General features: G+C 44.2%; 1 long non-coding RNA gene across 1 annotated transcript; it reads left to right on the top strand.

Annotated features, from left to right (window-relative positions):
* Positions 1–2,860: 2,860 nt before the first annotated feature.
* On the top strand, positions 2,861–6,272 carry LOC116417231. Its single transcript, XR_004227529.2, has 2 exons — positions 2,861–4,843; positions 4,922–6,272. It is a non-coding gene; the product is annotated as an uncharacterized LOC116417231 (long non-coding RNA).
* Positions 6,273–6,910: the final 638 nt, after the last annotated feature.

Here is a 6,910-nt window from a genome sequence, read left to right as displayed (position 1 = left end):
GAGAGAGAGAGAACGGCGCGTCATTAGAGAGACAGGTCCTGAGAGAGAGAGAGAGAGAGTGGGTTATTAAGGGCTGGGAATGCGACGTTCGAAGACTTTGAGCTTCATTAGAGCCACTACGTCTCGCTCAGCGCGTCCTCGAAAAGCCGAGAGCGAGAGATTCCGAATTTTATGTATTATTACTATATAGCTGTATAACATAGCGAGAGCTTGATTTATCCGTAGGATATATAGCATCGATTCTCTTCCCCAAGCTACACACGAGCGAAAGATCAGGTACGCAGTCGACTGGCGCTTTTATCGAGAGAGTTTATGCGCCGTTACGCCTCGTCAAGTGCCATTCCGCTTAGGCGCGCGGTTAAGAGAGGTAAACCGTCGATTTTTCTCTCTCTCTCTCTCTCTCTCTCTCTCTCTATGGATAACCTACTCCTTGCAGTAAGTTTAAATAACAAGAGCTGAAAGCCAGCGTTCAAAAACTCGATACGCGTCGCGGCTACGTGTAATAGCTTCGACGCCAGTACTATTTTCCTCAATTACACTATATATAGCTATATGCGTGTGTGTACCGGCGATTAATCCACGAGAAACACTATATTATTGCTTTATCACGAGCAATCACCCATCTAGCCGTCGCGGTTATTTCTCTCTCGATCCTTATCGTCTCTGTTTAAAAAAAGAATGAAGAGACAGCTCCTTAAGCGCTCTTAAATATAATACTCGGGGAGGGAAAAAAAAAAAAAAAAAATTGATAAGCGCGAAAAAAGTGTACGCGAAGCGACCGCTGCGAGGGGGAGACAGAAAAAGTCCTATAAGAGGTATCGAGTCGAGGAGAAAAAAAGTGCGGTAACAAACGAAGAAGAAGTGGAAAAAGTTTTCGTATGTATACACACGCACGCGCAGCAGCAGAGAGTATCGCGTGATAGCCGGGGAAAAAAACCGTCATCATCATTAGCCCCGGTATCGACTGACCCGTTCGCTCAAGCCGGAAATGAGTGGTAAACGAGCGTGGCTAATGCGCGAGCATATATGTATTATATACTCTCTCTCTCTCTTTCTGACTCTCTGCGCAACTTCTCTGTGTGAGTACGTGTCAACACGCGAGCTTTCGAATCGGAATCTTAAATGTCGCTAGTGATCGTCGAGAGTGCGCGATTATGACATTGACGGCCCGTTGGTCAACGCGTACAAGCCGTGTGTTTACCGAGAGCGTTAAAAATGTACATAATAACCCGTCAATATTGATTCTAGACCTATATATGCTAGACGATCTGCTCTCTAAGTGCTCCGCATGTGCTTCGGCTTTCTTTGCCGGACGTTGATGGGTATATATAGGCCTCTCCCTCTCTCTCTCCCTCTTTCCGTCGACACCTCGATGTTTGCCGCGATACAACTAATTTCAACGTTTCTAAAAGCAAATCCTACTCCACGTCCGAATGAGAATGCGAGAAAGGTAAGGAGCGCACACACGCGACGTGACGGATGAAGACGCGCGATTATCGCCGGCATGATGAATTCCGGCCGTCTCTCTATAACGTATATATAACGCGTGTATATAAATGGCAGAGAGAGAGAGAGAGAGAGAGAGAATTGACGAGCGCGTTATTTCTTTCCGGCCCCTTCGGCGTCGCTCCTGATTACACGCTAATTTATGGAATTTTAAATGTCCGCCCATAAATCCTCCCTCGCCTCGAGTTTCTGCCACTTTTATATTACGCCGGAGCACAATTTACATGTATACAGCTATACGCTCTCGGATTAATTAAAGCCGCCTGATATCCTGTAAGCGAAGATTAATAGATTAAGCGCGGCCGTTTGCCGAGGAGAAGTATATCCGAGTGTGTATATAAATATACTTCTGCCCCGTGACGCGCGTTTAGTGTTTACGCTTTTTTTTTTTTTTTGTTTTTTTTTCGTATACGAGATTTTGATATTAGTACCGGGTTGTATAGCGGAAGCCGAACGCGGTGATTCCGAATCGTTTTGTCTCGAGCGATCCTGACGGCTATTTACGAGGGCCGCGTGACGCCGCGCTTTTTTCCTTATACATTCGTATTACATTCATTTCTCTTTGCTGTATACCTTGAATCCGAAATATTCACGACGCCGCCGTGTCATTAAAATACGGCCGCTGCACAGCTCGAATAGAAAAAAAAAAAAAAAAAAAAAACACGAAAATCCCCGACGTCACGCGGATTCGCGAAAGCGAGTACATTAATATCGCACGTGCATCGGCTGGCAGCGTCGTCGGCGGCGCAAAAGAATCAATAACAGTAGCAGAGTCGAGTTCGGCGGGCCGCCGCCGCTGCGCTAAAACTCGAGCGCGACAGCCGCGATCTATATATTCAGCTTGATTTTCGCGCGCGCGCGTGTATAACCGCGGCTAATACAAGGATCTACGAGCGCTCTCCATTCGATGCATGTATATAAGGCTCGACGACCCAATTATGCCGGGTCTTTTTTTTTTTTTTTTTTTTCGAATAGATGAGAGAAATACCTTATATGAATGAAAAATTCGGCCGAAGCTAAAGCTCCTTTCCACGTGTACGCGCTTCGACGGACTGGTTCAGCTCCATTACACACAGCGCGTATTATTCTCCGCATCGAATGTATATATATATATATATATTCCCTCACCCCCGGACGCGCGTTTACATATATATATGCATAGCGGAATCGAGGAGCGAGGGATGTGTGGAGCAGCGACGCGCGGGATTTCCATTTTATCTTGTACATATCGGCGCCGCCGATTATCTCGAGCGTTTGAGCGAGAATTTTCGCATTCGTCCTGGAACGAGTGAAGAATCGACGCAGCTAGAGAATTCGCGTAAGCGCATTTTAATTTTAGTACAGAAAACAGCGGATAAGCGAGCTCGTTGGCGCAGGATATTAGAGACTCGCGTCCAATTTCCGACTGAAATAAAAAAAAAAGGAGAAGAACACTATTGCAAATCGATGCTTCCGTAAGTATGCGATAGAGGCTTGCGGGAAAAAAGAAGCAGGTCGAGCGCGCGCGAGAAAAGGAAGAGTCAAAAGCAGCAACTTTCGCGCCGCGCTGTCGATTGTTAAAAATTAAAGTTCCGCGAGTGCAACGTTTGTCCGTCAGTTATACACACCGACACTACTGCCTACGCACACATACACACACAGACTGAGCGGTCGAGAATAAGTCAAGAAAGAGACAGGCGTTAGAGAGAGAGAGAGAGGGAGATGCCATTGTGAATTGCCGGCGTAAGTGGGCCAGGGTAAAAGACAAGCAGCAGCAGTATAGCCGAGCTTTTTCGAGAAAGAGAGAGAGTAGGCTAGTGCAGCAGTCGAGGAGAAAGAGCGCGAGATTCGCATTTCTCGATTACTCGAGACAATGACGAATGGAACTCGGCAAAAATAACTCGAACAATGCTATTTATGAATGCCCGGGAGAGAGAGAGAGAGGCGGAGAAGAAGCTGCTGCTGCTGGGGATAGTGGTATATATAGGTACTGCGCGCCTCGAGAAATTGGGTACTTTACGCCTCGTTTTCTCTGCCTCGCGAGAGGAGAAGCGAGCGATGGCCTCCCCCCGTCTCGTCGCAGCCGTCACTGCGAGCTATATACTGACGACGTGGATCGCGAGAACTTGTAAATTCTTTTTACGATTTTCCCGCGATTCGCTTTATTTATCAATATATACTGGAAAATTTCCCACCCCAAGCGCGGATCGATTCTCGCCATCAATTCTCTTCTCCGTCGCGCGTATCATCTCGCCTCATACTCGATGCGATATTTATCCGCGCGTATATGCTTATACGGCGAACATATCGTCATCGTCCTCTACACATACTTCATTTGGCGCGACGAACGACCGTCTTTATTTATTTCTACTCGGCAACAAAGTGCGCGCTCGTTATTTTCCAATTATGCCGAACAAAGAGCGAAAATGCAAAGGCAGCTCGGACAAAAATTCGAATGCACGCGAACACTTTTTCGACGGTCATAAAGCTTTTAATTAACGGAAAATTACAAATTTAAAATTACGGTAGTCCTGCTCGCGCCGTGACGAAGCAGGCGCTTTCGGAATGCGTAATTATGCGTCTGCCGCGATAAAATACAGGAATTCGTGTGGCCCAAATCTTCTATACTTCCAACAATCTCGTTACCTTATACATGTATATTAATATATATATATATATATAATCTTGCAACGTCATGATCATCGGAGCATCGGTCGATTCGAAAAATGTGTAATCTCTCGAAATTTCATCCGCAAGCTGGGGGCGCGGGAAAAACGAGGAAAATTAAAATGCGCCGAGTCAAAAGCGTAAGAATATCGCGTTACACGTGCGCTCGCGGTAACGCAAGCTATATACACAGACAGGGGCTGCGTACCGAGAGGACGAGAAGTAGGTCAAAAGCAGTCTTCAAAACCAAAGCAGAGATTAAATCAGACCATATCTCCTCGGTTTTTGCGCGCGCGAGGGATAACCGAGTCCCCTGTACCTATACAGCCCGTCTCGCTCGGTGGCGTATAAAAACGATCCGATCGGCCGCAAACGTCTCCCTCGGCTCTATATCGCGTATATACAGTATAGGTATAACACGCCGCGCGCATCAGTCGGTCAGCTCCGCGCTTTATCTTTGCTCGCGCGTAATTTATCGAATTTCCCGATGACCGCGCGCGGCCCCCTCTCGCGCTAAAGATCCATCTCTTTACGTGCTCGCCGATAATTCCGTATAACACACGCGCGAGTATACATTGTAAGGAAAAGCACGAGCTCATCTCCGCACGTAATATCGCCATTAGACTACTGGACGAAGAAGAAGAAGAAGAAGAAGAAGAGAAAGAAAAGAGGTGGTGGAAAGAGCGCTGAGGTGAGTAAGTAGGGAGGCAGCGAGCCCGGACGCCTACACACACACACACACACACAGCTTGCCTTTTTATTTTCCCAGTGCAGCGCGCCGACACTCGTCACGAGGGCGTGTACTTAAACAAACGAACGGAGAAAGAGGGAATATAAGAAAGAGTGCAAGAGGTGCCAGAGAGAGAGAGAGAGAGAGAGAACGAGAAATGAGCATCGCGTTGCACGGGGGCTTCGTGCGCTGCGCTGCTCTGTTTGTCGTTCCGCGAACGCGTTCTTCCGTTTTATTGAGTTTCCTCGCGATTGCCGCAATTATAGGCCGAGCCAGAAACGAGAGACAGAGCGAATGTTATACGTGTACTCATATTTATGCACGTGCTACGTGCGTATATATGCGTGTATAAACAGCAGCAGCGACTGTATTGTACAATGTGTGCAGTCGACTCGCGATCGACGACGATTAGCCGCCCGCGCGCGAACGGTATGCTGTGTGTGCGTGCGCTGGACGTCGGTTTGTACGCTGGCTTTTTATAGCCGCAATTTTAGCGCAATAAAACAAAGACACGTTCAATGTGGTATCGACAATTTTTACTGCTCATCGTTGGCTTGTTGCCAACTTTTTTCTTTTTTTTTTTCACGTTGCTGCTTTCGCAAGTTTTGCAATACAAAATTGTAAGAAAAAACATAATGTTTCATATAGACGCGCGCATATACGCGAGACGTGTCGCTCTACGATGTATAGTCGTATATGCGCTTATAATAAAGAGAAGCGTAACAAAAATTTTGTACAATGTATACACTGAAAGATAAAAGAAATACAAGTCCATAATAACGTATATAATATGCGATCATTGATATTAGCGCGAGTACAAGGAAACGAGAGCAAATTATGGCATAGCATGTGGTTATAGTTTTAGTAGTGCTGGTGGTGATAGTAGATAGTAGTAAACTGGGACTAAAAAATAAAAATTATAATTGATAATAATATATTTTCTATAATAGCTTGTATGTATATAATCAATGCGTTATATATATTTATATATAATCATATATATATCGGGCAGATTATTATTTACAGAATACGTAGTGGTATCAGTTTATTTCATTCTTTCGGATCTTTCGTGTGTTTGTGTGTAATTCTGCGTCTGTAGGTGTTTCACAATACTTAATTTATCGTACTATCTATATATGTATACTTCTAGTCGCTGTGGGTGTGGGGAACAGGAGAAAAACAAAATAAATCGCAATCTATGGCAACTAACGTATTAATGGCAAGCATCTGCGCTGACAAAAATGATAGTGGGATAAGGGTTGGGGAGGAAACAAAAGTCATTGATGATTAGATTACAAATGATCAACTATTGGAATGAAGCAATGACAACGAACTAACGAAGAGACATCTTTCGCGGTGGAAAAGAGAAACAAATTAATCTAAATGATGATAATGAATGACAAAGATAAATTATTATACCGCACGATCGTAAAAAGTATATCTGCATGTTGTACAGTATAGGAATCGATAGATTGCATTTACATTTACAATGATGATGATAATAATTATAATAAGTAATTAATAATAATAATCGATAAACAATCACTAACGTTACAATGTACAAATTGCAAGGCGGAACAGGCTAAAAAACCGATGAGTAAGAAAGATTTCGACGACGTATAGGTAACATCAATTACAAAAAATAATTTATCATATGCCGCGGTATAAAGTTTTTCTACGACGATGCTCAAATTTTTATAAAATCGCGACGTCGTTTATCAATGAAGATAAAGTATTTAATCAAATCTGAGATTCGAATTCAATGATTCCCGTGTATATAGCCTATATGTGGAAAAAGAGGAAAATGTAAAAGTAAAATTGGATCTAAGTGAGGAAGGATTACAAAGACAATTCGCGGAGAAATCTTCGCTTCGACTCTCGCGCTCTACATAACGTTTTTTCTTCGTGGTTTGCGTGCACTCTTATTACACATACACAATGTCCTTATTTTTGTTTACTTCGTCACACATACAGTCATACACACGACAAAAAACGCGTACAATACCTGACCAGTCTTGCTCGGATTTG

Source organism: Nasonia vitripennis, chromosome 4 (assembly GCF_009193385.2).
Source record: "Nasonia vitripennis strain AsymCx chromosome 4, Nvit_psr_1.1, whole genome shotgun sequence".
NCBI lineage: Eukaryota > Metazoa > Arthropoda > Insecta > Hymenoptera > Pteromalidae > Nasonia > Nasonia vitripennis.
Note: the sequence above shows the minus strand (reverse complement) of the source record. Positions and strands in the feature narration are given on the sequence as shown.